Here is an 18,998-nt window from a genome sequence, read left to right on the forward strand (position 1 = left end):
CAAATATGAGAATCATCGCGGATGCTCGTTCGAACCGCTGCAATGTGATACTAAAACGCGTTTTTCCAAAATGATGCATTAAACATTTTTCATCCAATAAATGCTACGTTTCAACTTCGGGGTGAACAAACCGATGGGTTGCGCGAACGAATGACTCCAATTAACATTTGTTACGGCAACTCATCTGAAACTAAGTGAGCTGACTTGACATAACAAAACAAAAACCCGGGAAGACTGCAAACATAAATAGGGTACCGACTGGTGAACGGATGCAGCGTGCTGCATTTTTCATGTATGTAAGAAGCCGGGAACCTTGCGACACAGTTCAGAATGAAAAGGTGTCTCCGTTTTATGTGATCTTTTTTGTATGCTATATTTGTGGGCCAGATTTATTTTCTCCCCGGCTGGATGTCTCTGCTTGGTGACTCCCGTTTTAAACCAGGCTAAACTAGAAAGCCATGCATTTTCACAACGCTAGGTGTTGGTGGAAAATATAAAAATCTTCCAAAACGGGACGAGGAATGCAAAACCGTCTGTCTCCTGTAGCCTTGAACGTGTGATTGTACTAAGCATTGACTAGAGAGCGGGCTGAGGAATCCGGTCGAAATGGCACGCAAAGCAGGGAACCACCATTCCAAAGTGGTGAATGAGCTTGAAGGTTTGGAGAAGGACAATAAAAGTAACAGAAAACATTGAAAACCAAAAAACAAAAAACACAACTGCACCGCGAGAACAAGATCCTTTAATTAACCCGCGCGCGAAGAAGGTAACAGCGCGATCTGGAACTGGCCCGGATGGAGGTGATCGTGCGCAACCAGATCGAGGTCTCCGGGAGAGTGTGGTCCGTCTTTGGGGCGAAAATAAAAACACGGATTCAAAATGGGAAAAATAAAACGAGTGCAATCTGTTTCGGATTCGTTGCCGCTTGAATCGCGAACGGAACCGCCGTTTAAATGCACATGCTTCCTCGCATGAGTGGCAAATGTCGTTGACATTCGTGACACTCAAGGGCATACCCGTTGCAGGAGGCGCACAAACACGCCGCGGTGGAGCGGTGAATGCAGCTGCAGTTGACGGATCCGATGCGCTAATGGAACAATTAAATATTTTTGTGGAATAATACGTGTTATGCCGATCGAGGCGAGTGAACATATTACGGTGGCGCAGTGTCTGTGTGATTCATCCTTCCATAGATTCAATATTATTATTGTTATTATTATTATTATTATTATTATTATTATTATTATTTTTATTATTATTATTATTATTATTATTATTATTATTATTATTATTATTATTATTATTATTATTATTATTATTATTATTATTATTATTATTATTATTATTATTATTATTATTATTATTGTTATTATTATTACTTTGAAGTAAATACCTTTTCAAAGGCATTCATTCATGTTTACCGCTTTGCGTATGTAAAAGTCTTGATCCGATTTTTAGATATTTATCAATACTTTTGGTGCTTTGTAAAGCGTTATCCATCTATGCATAGTTAAAAATTGTTTACATACATGCGTATTCATTCATTTTTGAATCGCAGTTGTGCAATTGACCTTTTTACTTGTGAAAAGGCCTTCCGAATTTTCCTTTCTGCGAAAAGTCTGTGTGACATTTACGACAAAAATTTAACATTGTCTCACGCTTACGAGGGGCCACACTAATGGATCTAGCGATTTGGAAACGATTTGCCAAACACTATTAGCAGATTTTTGTACCCTGTCCAATTGCACAGCATCGTGTCCAAGATGCACGGCCACGCTCGGTGCATAGGAATAGATTGCGTTTTTTTTTGCCGTTGCACCTTTGATGACCCATAAAAACGAAACCCTCGTCATTACTGTCAACCGCCGTGATGCGGTGGAAAAAGCAATCTACAAACTGCTGCCGGAGCTGAACGCTACAAATTCGTTCCAGAATCCTGGATCAGCTCCCCCGGTGTTGCCCTTTCGTCGGGATAGATGTGGTCGGCTCCCATGGCATGGGGTGTCTTATTCGCCAAAAAGGAGACCTCCACTCTGTTTCGAAGGGCGATGGACTTGACGGCAGGACACCATCGGTCCTGTTCAACAAACCCAGTTAGTTTCTCGCATCGAAACCTTCAGTGTACTGCGGCCGAGTGGTGGGAAATGAAAAATTTTCCAAATTAAAAACACATTAACAGTTTCCGCGCGGCGTGTTTGGTGCGGGCGAGAAAAAGCGACATCATTTGCGTACTTTGCGCCCCGATCACCTCCTTCCCGGCCGGTGGCGGCCCCACCGGCACATTGCGCATGGCTATCGTACGATTCGATTTACATAATTCCACAGCTTTCTAGCCACAATGTCTCGGCGACTGTCCGTGCTGCGAATCGATCACAAAGTGCCTGACCATTACGGTTCTTCTGAGGGCGGGCTTTGCCGACGATACGGCCCGGTATCGGAGAGGCCTATTCTCCAGCAGCGATAATCGGATACCGGAATGGACGCAAATGGGATATCATTTTTTCCGCTTCCAACTAAAGGGACGCGTGCTCGTTGTCATTGGAAACTAACTTGGAGCTCGTAGCAGCTGCTCCAATTGGTCGTTACCCCTAGTAGGCTAGAACCTAATGACCGAATTCGTTTGGCTAGTGGTTGTTTTTATTTGGCAAATGAATTTGTAGTGCTTTTTATTCGGTCCGACATCAGGAAACCCCCTGTTTGGAAAGCCCTCGCCACAGGCGGGGAACCCGGCGCGCAACAAAAGAGCCGAAGAATTGTTGCAAAACACACGCGCAACAACAGAACAACATAGGCTCGAACCGATTACTCAACAACTCCCGCCCGAGACTTCCTGGATTCTTCCTCGGCTGGCTGGCGGCCGAAACGGGAACGTAACTAAATCGATCGGTCGGTGGTCAAACCGTATTTCATGATCGCCATAATTGGCACCAATACGAAGCTGGCCCCGTCCAACCCAGCCCTGCCCCCTTTTTTTATTTAATCCCGCGCAGACAATGCGCAGCTCGGCGGCGAGGAAACTGAATAAAAATACTGTCCAGCGCAGTAGGCTTCGCTCCGGAGGCAGGAGTTGGAGTTTATCGCTTTTCGCCGTTTTTCTTCCCTTCTCTTCTTCTTTAATCGCACGTGAACACAAAGCATGGTTGCATGCAAAACATGACTCACAACGGCTCATATTTGCGCCGGCAGCTCGTTGGATGCCGGTGTGCACGCAGGGTGAGGGAGGGGGTGGGGGTGGCCTGTCGGCCCTGGTCCCGAGACTCCGTGACTCATCTTCTGGGTGCATTTTTTTTCTTTAATAGTTGATGTTTTTCCTCGCTAGCTGTTTGCACACTGGGAAGCGTTCGTACAGGTGGATGGTGTAATGTTTATGGTTCAATTGTAATTAGGCAGACTTGTCACGTTTGGTTCATTCCATAACAAAATTGTCATAAAAAAGTCAATCAATAGATTCAAACATGAAAAGTCTACTACGTAAACAGTTAAAATGATTCAATATATTAGTAAAATTGATTCTAATTTTATAATTGTAATGTTTTCTTAGCTATTATTTATACATTCCTCTTCAATCCGAAATCAATCCTAAAAATGTTTGAAATTATAAGAGTACGAGAGTCATTGAATAAATTTTAATCAACATTTTCATTAAAATAAGGATCAAATAATTTGATAATAAACAATAATTTACAACTTCACCATTTTTTGTGAAGCTATTTTTCAATTTTTAATTCTGTTTTAATTTTTGTTTTTTAACATACTTTTAGTAACGAGATGACAAAAATATTCAAAATTATATAAAACTTTTTGTGTGTTTCTGCCGTTAAACCTTACAGTGCGCAGCCGTTACGCAGCGATCTCAACCACTTTCTGCGTTCTTGTAATGTAAAAACAAAAAACATCGAACTAAAAAGGGCCAATTATGGCGCTGTATCATCGTTTCTTTTGCAGGAATGTGACTCGCCGATCGTCTGGTAGGAGTGTGTTCAGGTTTCGGGGAGTGAATTCGGGGAGGCAGGTCTTTCAGCGTCTTGCCTGTTCAGGTCGAGCCTCCACGCCACGAGAGTTTGGAAAGCCACTCGATGAGCTGTCCACGCACAGGTTGCTTGCCGGACGCCGGTGATTCATCGCCACTCGCCGAAGCCAGAGCCAATGATGAATCACGGCCCATCTGATGGGCCCATTTCTTCGAGCCCGCCAAGGTTCGAGACGGCGCAATACGGGCCAGTATCACGTTCCGCTCGAGTGCTTCGCCGGAATTGGGCCGACCTGATCCTGATCGGAAATGGGCAGCCACCGGGGAGGGGATAGATCGAAAGGATGGGGAGGCGTGCGGGGTCGATTCCGTGCGTTTGCCATCAAGCGTACCCCCGGCATGCCGCCAACCGAACGCGATCGAAAACCACCGCAGCATAAAATAATCACCTTCCCCGACCGATGCGATGATGAGCTTTGAGTGATGGGTTTTCGCTCGCACCTTCGCCCGGGGGATGTTGCCCTGCAGGGTAAATATTGATCGGCAAACGATACGGGCAGACGATAAAGGTAGATAAATAGTTTCGAGTTCCGTGTAATTGGAAGTTAAGCAAATTTGCCCGCTTTGATACGGATCGAAGCTCCAAGGATAAGACGGTGCCGTTGCATGCAAGGAAAACTCACCAGCAAGGATCAAGTAAAGCCGTACGGCGGAATTGCACACACCCAAGACAACGATGCCATGCTTGTTTGGCTTCATCCGTGCCTCACCCCCACCCGGGCCGGGGAAAACTCAACCCAGCAAAGGTTGTTCAGAGCTGTCCATCTAGCCCCTTTCCACCCGGCATCCCGACCCACCCCGGGTTTGGAATGCTCTCTGCAAACCAATCAACCAAAATAAGCCTGTTGCCTAAGGTAAGGGGGCGCTGTGTATGTTTGTGTGACTGTGTGCTGATACGAACGGGACAAATATGGTAAGAATTTTCTCATTTTCACGCTAACATCCGGATCAGATAGACAGATTGGTCGGCAGGGAGGGTTGGGCGTCTCGTTTGATTTATTGATTTGCTTTCATCGGATTGGAGTTTTGTCGGGAAGCACGATGGGAAGGGAACAGGGGGCAGAAACTCATATGCGTCGCAGGTATATGTGTTCGTAGAAACAGACTTTGATGAGAAGTCCAATGAATGCCGATGATGAGATGGAATTTGTACCACAAAGGTTTCAAACTGTTGGAAACAATGTTTGTGCACCGTATTTTAATACTTCAAAGCCGTAGAAAGCTGCTCCACTTCAGTAAAACTTCAAAATGAATTCTTACTGAAGTGTTTGAAAATACAGCAAAGGGTACAAGAGTTGATAAGAATTTAGGAACTACTTTCCTTGAAACACAACAAGGATATGAAGTACGGTAAATTTAGAAGAAGTATAGTCATATTGCTACTATAAAAACTCTGAATCTTTCTGTTCAGGTTGTTTATTAATTACATAACCAAAGATATTTGAGATATTTATCCTCGTTGTGTAAGGCAAACCTAACAATTTTGTTCAATTATATGCAACGTGTGTGTGCCATTTTTGAATACCCAAATTGGATGACCATTTATTATTAATTAGCTAAGTTACCATTTCAGCCAAATTAGTTGCAGCATTTCGTCAAAAGGTCACCTTGTTTTCACATCCAAAGTAATCATTGAGGACCTATTGGTCACGCGGTCTAATGATAGTTCTCCAACAATGTCGGAACCAGGTATCGCCATCAGCCAAACATTGTCGTCCAGCTAGTACAGGCATGCATTTTGAAAGCCCAAAATTGCCACTCCGAAATAACCATCCAAATGCAAACTGCCCCAGCCCCTTCTTCCACCTACCTGAGCTTTTCACAAATCAAAATTCTGTGCATTCACCTGCTCGAAATCACACCATTCCTTCAGCCGTCGTTTTCCCCGACGGAAAATCCCGTCAACCAGCGCGCTCCGAACCGTGAGCATCGAAAACAGCACGTTAAAATATTCATTTACACGCTTGCTGCGACCCGAAAAGGTGGAGCTCGTGTGCGCTAGGTAAAACGGGGTCTGGAAAAGTGGAAAAGCTTTCAAAATACGCCTTTCCCCCGCACGGCCGGGCCGGGCCATGCGATGTGCCTCCCGTGGGAGAACGTTTGATTATGACGATAATTATTATAATTCGATATGCATTGTGTGCATTAGATAAACAGTATGTTTGCTGGATGTTTGGCCGGCGCGAAACATCGGCTTTTCACCGTCTGACCCACCGACCCCGCGAGGGCGGGGTGATGGGGTGATGTTTACAGTGTCGGACCTAACTACCCGCTCGGCACACCTGCACCAAAGGCACCACCGCCAGAGAAAAGCCTACATGTGCGTGAATGGAATTTTAGAGTTTAGAAAACGAACATCAAAACCCAAATCCCGGTGTGCAAAGGATCGCTGGAGCACCAGGGGGGGTGGGTGGGCGGACGTACTGGGTGGCAGTTGCACTTTGGTAAACATTTTAATTACAATTTTAACGGGCTTCCGATTGCGGTGCCGACCTGCTGGCTGCACAAACCGATCTTTGGCGCTTTGCCTTTGAACGTGGAAATTATCAAAATTATTCAAGCGCATTCGAATGCGTCCACGGTTTGCACGCGAAAATGGACGACTGCGAAAGTGCAGCGCTGGTGTTCGTAGGGAGCGGGCATTCCCGGGGAACCGGACAGCAATTTCCAATCTCACGCTCACGCTGCGCTTATCGTCAACACAACATCAACATCGCCGCCCCCATCGTCGAGGCCGTCGTCGTTCTGTTTCGTCCTTTTTCGAAATCGGAAGCGGAGAGTGAAGTACAATTTGTTCTGGAAAATACCGATGCCGCCCTACCGAGGTCACCACCTCGGGACGGACGTATAATTTGACTGTAGTTACATCGATTTTTCAACCAGGCGTTTTTTTGTCGGTGGTGGTAACGAGCGTTTGATGACCGGCCGGCTGGATGAATAGTTGATAGTTGATTCGGCTGCACGCAGGACTGACTTCCGGAGTAATTATGAAAATGTGATAGTTGTTTCATTTCACTCCCGTACGTGATGTGCAATCTAGGCACGGCAAGGCACGATCTGACATGTTCCACCTGATCCCATCACTGCTGGTGGCGTACGATTGTACCTAGAGGGCTTTTGAAAATTGTTTTTCAATTGTTGTTTATTTTCGCTACGATGACCTGAATGATCATTGGTGATTTGAGAGGATGGCAATTTTTTTTGTTGTATAGCCAATTTTAACAAATTCAATAGATTCTCTGTGCTGGCAGATGTACATATACACTTCATATACACTTCATATACATATACACTTCAAAAATACTCGCTGAATATACATATTTCCAAACAGCTCGAGTCCGCAAACAGTAAACTGGTGCTGTTGAATGCTTGTGTAATCAACATTTATTTCATTACGAACAGATGCATCAATTGTTCGGTTAATAGGATTTTCAAATGAAAATATCAAAATAGAACTGTGCAAAGCAAAGCGGCACTTGTATGCGAATTAAATTGAAGTGAACTATAGGAAAAATATAAAGGGTAGAAGAGTAGTTTAAAATACTGGTGTTTGTTTTACTCTACCAACACAAAATTGTTTTCACGCGGTTCCAATAATAGGATAAAAAAATTATTTGTTTGGTACCTATAACTGTTGCTAATTAGGAAACTCGAAACTAATTTTGACGTATGCAATAATATAATATTCCATTTGGTCTAAGGATATGAAATACAAAAATCTCACAACGAAAAGTTTATCATATTATATTTCAATATATTTGTACCCACTGTTGCCATAAAATAATTTTAAAATAAGAAAAAATATGTGTGACGAATAAAAATATATTTCTTAAACCTTTTAACAATATGACACTTAGAACAAATATCTTTGCTTATTTTGTAAATTAAACTATCGATCATTTTGAAATGAGGTAGACAACATTACCTAGGTTGAGTTCTAAGTTATCCACATCTTCCGGTTGAGTTTAGAAAATTTCGTTAAAACCATCATACGGTATCAATTACCATGGCGTTACTTTGCCCCGAACGCATGTAACGCATCGTTGGGCTGAGGTAATGAGTAATTACGATTACCATTTTCCGCGGAAAACCCCGGCCAACCCGTGGGGGGGTGTATGCGTGTGGTGGAAAATCCATCCGATCCATGCCTAGCGGCATCTTTCTGTCTGTCATCGGTGCAACCGCGCGGACGGGTGGTAAAATTAAAATGCACAAATAAAAGTGCATAAAACGCGCACCCCCGGGAAATACGACGCAAATCGGCTTCCGCCGATGGTCGCCGTCACCGTACAATGAAAACTGCATGCGCCCCTGCTTGCCATTCCCCGACCCGACCCAGACCCCGGCGGAACTTTGACGATGCATTTTTCTTTGTCCGGTCGGGCGGCTTGCTGCACCGAATTGCTGCTGCTTCGATCATGGTAAACTCTTTATCCGTGGCCGAACGTTCTTACGCCGTTGTGGGAGGGGGTAAACAAAGCCGGAGGTCCGTTCATGGTCACTTCGGACCGGTCGCGGAAGCTCGGATCGATTGCGCCTCGACGAATGCGCCTCGTTCGATCAATCGATCGTTTGAAGAGCGCAAAACGCTTCCTACGAAGCATCCCATCTTGGCCTGATGATGCAGGGCACGGCGCAAGGTGAATTCACATGCGGAAGTAGGACTAGCGAAAATGGATCGTTTTTCCGTTCATTGGACAGCGTCGAACGAAGCGTTTCGATGAAACAGAATAGAGGGGAAGCCCTTTAATTATCCTTGGAGCTTGTCCTTCAAGGAACGACGAGGCTGCCGTGCTAACTGGACATTCATTATCACCGCTTCGGCGGGGTTCAATCAGCTTGTCGGAGTTATTGTGCACCGGTGTTACGCTTCACCCACTGAAACCGTGCAGGTTTTGTAAAGGAAGGTACTGGTATAAAACGAGCAACATGTCAAGATTTCCTTTGGAACTGTTGCGCTTTTGTCTATAATGTTCACTATCAACCTTATGCAAATATTGTATCTGAGATAGTGATTATGCAATTACTACAATTATTGCAATGTTTCTTCTAATACCACAAATCATTTTACGTTCGATGAACATCTTCAGTTTCGTTACATTATTTATGTAATCATATCAACGGCCTTTCTATTGAAATTACATTAAAAAATACCCTGTTAATACCATAGTTCCTGATGTAATGTTTGAATCGGTTATACACGTTATTTTTCAACAATATTCTGTTAAATATTCTTCATTTTAGGAATTGTTAAATAGATTTTAAGCATAAGATGAGTCTTTTAGATTATTTTAAAACACTATTTTTGATAAAAAAACAACAATGGCAGTAAGGTTTTCATTGTGTTGTATATCAAGAGCGTTAAACTGAGAACTTTCTTGTTACTTATATTAATATCAGTTGATCACAAACACTTTTCTGTCCTATTGTTCTCCACCACTTGTTAGCAATTGAAATATCGAAATAATAATCCGATATTCACGGTTCACTGTTTCACAAAAAGCATTTGAAGTAATCAAACAACAAAATCCCTTTCATCCGGTGGTCGGTTTTTAACATATCATTGTGCTTCATCCGGATTCAATGGAATTAACCAATTGCCGTGATGGGGCTTGATATTTCCACTGTACAGCGAGTGAAACCCTCCTCCCCCGAGGGGGAAGCACAAAGCCCCTGTGCCCTTTGGAACTGGAACTTTTGTGTATTATAACGCATAATCACCCGAGAGGTGACTGATTAAAAACCAATAGCGCAAAATATCATGTTTAACAACCGTTATCGACGAACTGGATGGTTCCTCCCCCTCGTTAGGGGGAACTCCCCAATGGTGCAAATTGAAAATTAATATGGCTGCTCTAGAGTTTGGGTCGTGTTTTTTTTATGTTGGTTTTTTGTAATATATCGGTTTTTTTCCTCATCCTTACCACAAACTACTCCATGTGTGTATTTTATTCCATTCGGACGAGCTTTTCCATTGACGGCCTAATTAATTAGCTTTTTAGCCCGGATTGATTTCGCGCTTTTTTCCGTTATTGCTGAAGTGCGTGAGTGGTTTTTTTGTTCGGTTTCTTTTTGAAAAGCTTTTGCGGTGCGAACCGAACGAAAGCGTGCTGTAAAGTGTTCGTTATCATGCAATCAAAAATGAGAGCTGCAAAAAAAAGTAAATAAATTAATGTGCCACCAATGGTCGCGTTCTTGTTGAAAACGGAACCCTACTGGTTTTGGATGGGATGAATCATTGGCCCACCCGCTGCCACCCGCTTACCTCCACGCTTTTCACACAGTATCGCCGGCAGCAACCCATTATGGTACCGTGCGTTAATATGTTACGCTACCGGTTAATGTTTCTCGCTTTGTGTTGCTGTAAATGGGACCCTTTGCTACCGGCAGGAATGGTTTGATCTTTCCCTCTGCCCCAGGTGGAGCTGTTCGGTTGGCGTTCGAGTCATTGAAATGGTCCGTTGTGTCTCCCTCGAACCCACCAACATTTGCCGGGGGATGGACACGATAAGGTAGGTGATGGATTAATGGTTGGGTGGAGTCGGCCAGTTCGTTGCAGTTTCAATTTCAATTTACAATAAACCTAATAATGAAGCAACATTTATACTTCAAACAGGGCACAGGGAATGCGCTGCAGGGCGACCACGGCGGACACGCGAAAAATAAAACCAAACTTAACCGACTGACACTGACACTTGCGGTTGCTACCGGGACGAAGTGTTTGTCCGATCAACGCTCGCTGATCGCTTCACTCGCGATCTAAGGAGACAGGAGGTTGGAGTTGGAAAAAATTTCAACAGGAACCAACCGGGAACCAATGGGCCCCAGGGAGGCAGAGTGCCCGCTTCCAGCCCGGCCACTCCCGGTTTGCTGGATGCGTTTCGTCCATGTTTTACGACCGTTCCATTGCACCGTTGATTGCGATGAGGATCTTGTAATAACACATCACATCGGCCAACTCCAGCCCGCACCACACTTCTGTGCTACGCGCATTTATTATTACTGTTACGGCGAACGAGCGTCGCTTCTAGTCGCTTCTTTTTATGAGTCTCTCTGCACGTCGCCTTCCGTTTGGCCATCAGCGGGTGTAAGAAGTGCATTTTTGTAAACTTATATTCATACCTCGGCGGATGGGTTACACAGCACGCGGTAACAGCATCATCGTTGTCTTTTTGTTCGGCAAAACAAAAAAAGAACGGGCAAAACTGATGTGAATTTGAAAACGACACACGGCGATGAGTTGCGATGTTTCTAGCGATAAAGATGCACGTAAAGATTGGGATGCGATAAACGCCGACGGTACGGGCAATTAGCAATGGAACCACTTTGTGCAAACGGAGGCTCCAAAACTCAATGATTTGTGTTTTTTTTTGTGTTTTCTTCTTGATATGAATGATTATTGCAGTGTAGTTTTCTGGGTGTTTATAAGATTGTAAAAAAAAGTGCCAAGTCAGATACTAATCTGTGATTTTGTAAACATTACTGTACCTAACGCTACAGATATATTTTATCGCTTCAGAAGTACATGTTTTAAGTTTACTATTATCTAAATGTTATCGTAGATTCAAAACATCGTAGAATAAACAATAGTTTGTTTTTCAATTTGGTTTTAGTTCTTGACATTAGATTTTTTTATGTGCATAAACTGTCAAAACTATTGGTTGATTAGAATTGGTCGTAATTTAATGTACAAATTTTTTTTAGAACTATTTCATTTATTTTCTATTAATGAATTATGCAAGATTGATTTGATGAATTTGATGTTTGATATACCTTTTTAACAACTAGTTATTGGTTGGTTAAAATTGGTCGCAATTTAATGTATACATTTCTTTTTCAACTATTTTTTTATTATTTTCTAATGAAAATGAATGGACAAAGATGAACTAATTTAATGTACACATTTTTCGTACAAATATTTTATTTATTTTCTACTAATGAAAATGAATGATGAAAATGAACTAATTTAACTTCTTCTTCTTGGCGTAACGACCTCTTGGTCATGCCTGCCCGTTAAGGGCTTACGAGACTTGTTTCCCTGTTGTACGTGGATAGTCAGTCCTCTCGTACAGGGGAGGGTCCGGTCTCGGTTGGGATTCGAACCCACGCCGTCGAAGTGGCGAGCCCCGACGCTCATGGGCCGATTTTCTAACCGGCGCTACCGCTCGGCTGTCGCGGACCCCCACTAATTTAGCTATTGTAATGTTTAATACAGTTTTCTCTCATTTTTTACTAATGAAAAATAATGATGAACTAAAATTTTGTGTGATGTTTGGATTTCTGTTCTCTCTCTTGTTCGGTTTATTTTTCTTTTCTCCTCTTTTTTTTAATGAACTGTATCCTTTGGTTAAAATTGCGCATGAAAATACCTTTAACTACCGGGCTCATTTTCGTACCCAACCTGGTCCGTTTTCCTTTCCTTGCCGGTCTCTTCGTTGAAGCATCTTTCAATGAGGTGCAAGAAAAGTATCGATCTGTCTGGAGATGTGTTATCCCACGATGCATCGATAATCGAACAGCAGCATTAAAAAACGCAGCAGAATAATATTAAACACATTAAAACGAATCAATCCCAGCCATTATCACCGTCGCAACATTGGTTTCCGTGTTCGGCAAAGGACGCGAACGCGACTCCGAGGAAGGGAAAAACACTCCGCATCGGGTTGCAATAAGAGGATCATTATCGTACCGCGATGTTAACGTTTGTATTGGCTTTAATTGTTTCAATTTCCACCGCCCCCCTGGGGGTGGCTCCTGCCGAGTGCCAAGTGCGCCGGGACCAAGCCTGCGTTCCTTGCGATTCCGCACGGTGGCAGATTTCGATTAATGAGCGATGACTGCGAAACCGATGGCAATCCGTCGAACGGTGGCAGTTTGCTGCCGTTTGGTGAAACCCTCTCAAACGTCAAGGTGCGCTTTGTCCGCGGAGGACGACCAAGGTCACGAGACCGTGGAGCGAAGTCGATGGAAGACCATTAATCAGGACGGTGTGCCGGTGTGCCGTCCCGCGTGGTGGCTCTAATGGCGGCTGGTCGCATCCGGCGCGTCCGGTGGCTAAAAGGGATCGGTGGCGTTTGCAATCGGCCGGACTCAAGGTGGAAGCCGGAAATTGAATTCTCGACAACGACGTGTAAAAATCCAGTAAGCACACCGTGGCACGCGCACAAAAGGGTTTGCTCTGTCCTTCGGGTCGTCCGTAGAGTTGCTGGGCGATGGAATGTGTCTTACAGAGAGATTTTAACGACGTCAGTGATGGATCGATGGGTTGACTTTGTTGCTACTTTTCTATCGTGATTGGAAAATGCCGATTAATGGGGGTTCTAAATTAAAACAATAAAAGCATTCTTTGATTCTTTCAATTTTTTTGAACAACTAAATATTCAACTAGAGATTTAAGTTCTTTTCTTATTAATGCCAGCTGCATGGAAAAGCGGTAATCAAGCTGAACGTTTCCCGTGTTTATTTGTCCCCAGACAAAGCTCCCTCGTGCACCCCAATCGATCGAACCGAACAAAGTCGTGCCTCGGCTCGCCTTCGCGACCCATTTGTTGAGCCACATCAAACAAATTATGCTCCGTCACCACGTACAGGGTTTCCGTAATTATAACCGAGCGATACCTTGCTCCAGTTCTTCCGTCGAGGTCCCGCCGTCCCCGCTTCCGTTTGCCAGCCCTGATCTCGTAACGCGGAGGGGGGGTGTTTTGATTTCATAAATCTAATCCTCATCGGACGCGTGGTGTAAGCGTTGCACATTGATGCACCGCACGATAGTCACGTAGCCCGTGGAAGGTGCGGACTGTGAAACCCTCCCCTCAAGCCCGAAGCCAAAGTAATTCGATCCCGGATGATGACTATGATGGCCCGGATGGACACGATTGTCTCTTGTGCCGGCCCGGGCCATATGGAGGCAGAACATCACGTTTCTTCGCCCGCGCTGCCGTTGGCACGATGGGGACCTTCGGACGTTCATAACCGGAGCACAGGCGGTTGCAACCCCGGCATGGACGCCCGGGAGGGAAGGTGGCAAAGAAAAAAGGATTCCTACAAATGTACACATGCTCGGCTGATCGGTTTCTTTGTGCCCACTGTGCGACACCCTATTCTGACTATTTCCAGCTGCAAACCTCGAGACACGAGACTCGAGAACGCGCCGTCATTTAATGAGGCCTGAATCAGAACGCGCATGAATTCACTCCCGAAAACATATTACCCTGTCGCAAGACACTTGTGTCGCTAGAGGGTTTGATCGATGGTGGCCACTCGGAGGCGTTTCACAAATGCCCTGGATGCTGATGCTAGGAGCAGGGGGCACGTTGAGTAAGTTCGTGCCGATGAAACAACATCGAATGGGAACATAATTTGGAAATCTCTAGAACACTTCCGAGACGCTTGGGAAACTTTTGCAAAAGAGACAAAAGATATCGAGCTGCTTAAATCAAATCCACATGGAATGACTGCAAAATGAAAGTGTGCTAGTAAAAACTGGCAATATAGAAAATAAATTTGCTAATTGCAAAAATGTGTGATAAAGTTAAGGAAATAAGATGTCGTAAAAATAAAATACAAAGAAATGTATGATAAAGTACAGAAAATAAGATACCGCAATCATCAAAACAGTGCTATTGTGTGCAAAACTAGTTCAAATGGTGTAATAGTTATGTCTATTGAGACAAGATAAATTATCTATTCGCAATTCGCGTTAGGATTGATGTGTTTTAAAGTTTTTCTTTATTTTTTACCTTTCATTATTCGTTTTGATAAGTAAACTATTAAGTAAAGTGATAAGAATAGTGTGTATATTAATTTTTTAACTTTTTGGATGAATTTGAATTACTTCCATATTTAATTCATTTAGAAAGAGTTTAAAAATATGTTGGGATAAAAAAATACCAGCCATCTTAAACCATTGAGTGATGCAATACTACAGGTTCTTTTCTACAAAAGGCCAACCACTTGGCGACTGGCCACAGCCAAAGTGTCGATGCCGACGGGGTTTTTCGACGTCGTTTCTGTCTTGCAAAACGAGACAGAGGAGGTGTCGCAATTGCCAACAGAAACATTAACATCAACATGAGTTTTTCGGGGTAGAAACTGAAAAGAATGAAATTAAACGACGGACCCAAGCATTTCGTACAGTCCAAATAGGATTCGTTTGTTTACGTTGCACATGGGGGCAATGAGTGGAGGGGCCCACTTCAGTGTCCGCAAATTTTGAGACCACTTTTAACCGTTCTGTAACAGTTTATAAACAAATTATTCAACACCGCACGAGTTCTGGCCAATGGACACCCCTTGTGGAGCATTGAGTTTTATTTATTCAATAAAAACGCTATCGCTCATGTGTAAACCGAGAAAAAAGTATCGCTTTCGATCGAAGGGATGTGGGAAGGATGGGGAGGACCACAATGGTCGGATCAGACGCGAGATACTGGCTCGAGTTTGTTGCGTTTAGTTTTCACGCAACTTCACTACTTACGATCGACCAAATAAACACAGGCCACACAATTGATTGAATGGTTTCGGGTTAGCACCCGTTTAGAGTTTCAACCCGAACAGACACCTCTTCTCCACGAACGATGTTGCGCGATCAGCAATAAAGCAACGGAAGGAGCAGCACTGGCACTCTCGACACTAGAACACTTGCTTGTTCGGCGAGACGTTTTTACGTCCCGAAAGAACTAGCGCCCCCGGGTCATAAATGAGATGCATTTTTCTTTTATTGTGTTTGGCTCTACAAATGGTGCTCGGCGCGCTGTAAACAATGAGCCTGGCGCCACTCGAGAGTGGGTCAATCAAGCCTAAAACATGCGACTGAGATCAATTACAAGGGCGATTAAAAAAAGGTTAGAATCATCTAAGATTCGAACGGGGCGTATTAAAAACGGAATGGTTTTGTTGGTCAGACTAATTGGGATTGCACTGTGCTGTGGAGTTTTCGAATTAATTTTATTATAGAAAAATACAGCTATTTGCAAAGTTAATCTTCTTTTTAAAAGTGAAATTCATAAAAAATTACCAGCCCTAAGAAAAAGACCGTTCATGGAACTCTTTTACTAAATCGTTTGCTAAATCATAAAGGATAATAAATGGTTTCTAACGGCAAAAGATAACTATAAAATTCCGAAGAAAACTAAATCACTCATCTCTTGGTCGTAAGATTGTCTTCCTTGACAAGATCCTACCACATCAAGTGGATCAAAATGGATGCTACTGACGAACCACACAAACTGTAAGTCTCCGTCGTCGAGGCAATGTGGATCGGTTGGAAACATGAGTCACCGGTTTACACCAACTCCTAGGTTTGCAACACGTCGTCGCGATCACTTGTTGTTGCTTACCGCGAGAAGTGCGTTGCTTCTCTAGTTCTCGATGAGTCGGACGCATGTCGTGCCCAATGTCCGTAGTTTGCAACGGAGGGAACAGATCCATAGATTCAGTGATCTGTTCGTATGATTCTTTCTGCAGGTGGTATCTGGCTTGTTTCCTCAGAATCCCTGTCTATATTTTTTATCTATCGACGCATTGATAAAGGTATGGTATTAGCTAATTTTGTAAGAACTATGAAATTTTTCTTTTTTCTCTAGAAGCTACCATTAGGTTAGATAATAATCTTTCAGGAAAAATATTCTTAATTTTCTTTTAATTGTATATTTTGCCACTTATCAATGTAAACCCCGATTGTACTTGGCAGCGGGAATGATTTGTTTAAATGTGCTCACCCTGAGGGTTCCATTTTTCAGCTCTTGTGCTCTCGAGGGCTTTGGTTTCCTCACCCTCGCGATTACGTTTGATTCGCAGACGTTCGCATCCACTTGAAGAACCTGCGTTTTGCGATTGTTTACCAAACGTGTGCGCAGCGAGAAAACGTGACACACGTTATGTGATTGCGCTCAGGGTTCAACATTCGACGGAATCGACAACACGGTTACGGTTATCATTACACCCGGGGTGCGGGACTTCCCTGTCCACGTTTGCCATCGTGTGAACGTAAGATGAATAAAAAAAAAAAAACCGTGGAATCTTAAGATAGAAGGGCCAGACGTGGTACGACGGTCAGTTCTTTCTTCGATCGTTCAACAGTTTAACACCCCGGCTTGACTTCCAGCAAGAGGTAGAATCTTCCACCCACGGCCACCCGATGGAGGGGTAGGGCCATGGGAGTTAATGATCGTCGTTACGCTCGGTGCGTCTCCAGACGCACGTTGGTTTCATTAGGGTGGTTGGTGGACGCGATCAGCACCGAGATGAAGGCGGGAAGGTAAGCCATCGAAGACAGCGACGATCGATGGTTTTCTCACGTACGTCTCGCGGTCGGTCGCGAACAGATGACGAATCCGCATCCGGGGCTTGCTTAAGATTGCGTGTGGAGTGTGATTCATGCGATCGAGTGCGTGTTGATGGACGAAGGGGCGTTTACAGAAATCGTGTTACCGTAATTACCTTTTTTATTTGTAGAGAAAGACAATCGCACATAGTTTTGCAGACAACCCTTCACTACTAAAGAAAATGGTGAAGGCGCTGGATTAACTGATGTTTTTAATATGCTGCACATTTGTGTCATATTTTTTTTTTTGACAATCGCAACGGAAAGTTTGTTAATAAACGAAGATTTTGATCCAATTAATTTGTTTCAGTTCATCCAGTTCATATTGAAATAATTACGTGCTTTTTAGTCGATTTTAGGAGTCTCTTCAACTCGATTACAAAATGTTGTTATCTAGATAATTCGCCAGGGCAGGTTTGAATATAGAACGTATTAATAAAAGATCTCTTATACAGGAATATATTTCGAAAGGTTAACATTCCATAATTTATACACTTGCATTAATTTTGTCATTGACCTCTCGCCAGCCCCTCACGTCCAAATTTCTCCAATTCTTTGTCATTTGTTTGAATCGCCTGAACAAATTGATTCATTTCTTTTCCAATAAGAAATCTTTTTTTTAGTCATCTTTTACATGAGGTGTGAATGAATAAATCATGAACAACAAATCCTAGTTCTAAGGAAATAGTATTAGTCTATCGAGTGGAAAAAATCATGCCAGTGCTTCAACAGTTTCATAGTGAAATAATTAGACACCACTGTGTCATTCGTAGCATTCTATTCGTACGAGTTTCACGTGTTTCTTTCCGCCCGGTCGCCCGAGAACAAACAAACCATGTACATTTTCCACCACATTAACGACGATGAAGTGCGCCAGGAAACGACAGACACACACACAGGAAAACATTTTCATATCGAGTCATAAACTAGCAAAAGGGCTCCGGATTGGATGGCAACTGTTTACGACATGATTGTTGCTGGCGGAAAAGTGCAGGAAAATACATATCAATTCCTATGCTAAAGTTATTGGGAGGTGGTACTGACTCGCCCCGTCTTGCGACATGAGTCATTGACGGTGGAAATAGTTCCACCAGTGGGGAGGGGGAAGGGTAAACTTTTTGTTTTTCTCAAACGTAGCTAATTGCTTTTGACCTCCCAGCAACGTCCGCTAATCCACGTTTTGACAATCAGCTACGTAAATATTAAAATGGAAGGAAAAATCACAAGGAGAAAAGCAAAGCACTAAAAGGAAAATATTACGGAAGAGCTACCCCGCACCGAACGGACACGGCCATAGACTAAAAGGACAATAAATCGCCCCTTCGATTTGCTTCGGGGAGGGAAATTATGGACGAAAAGATTCGCGATTGTGCCGCGAACGGGCGGAAAATGGGACGCAATGGTTTGTGAAGGCAGCGTCCGTCCCATAAATAAATTTTATGCGATTTTGGTCTACGCTTCCCGAGCAAACATTCACATCCGCACACACACTCGCAGCCACATGTGTGGAGCACGGTGGCCCTGGTACGCCGGCCAGCGAGTCACTCAGGCAGCCGATAGCTCGTTTTCCACACGAGATGTTTGCCAAAACTAATAATTGGCTGCATTATAAATCATTGTACTTTTCTGCAAGTCTCGGCACCT

The sequence above is a fragment of the Anopheles coustani genome, chromosome 2 (assembly GCF_943734705.1).
Source record: "Anopheles coustani chromosome 2, idAnoCousDA_361_x.2, whole genome shotgun sequence".
Classification (NCBI taxonomy): Eukaryota; Metazoa; Arthropoda; class Insecta; order Diptera; family Culicidae; genus Anopheles; species Anopheles coustani.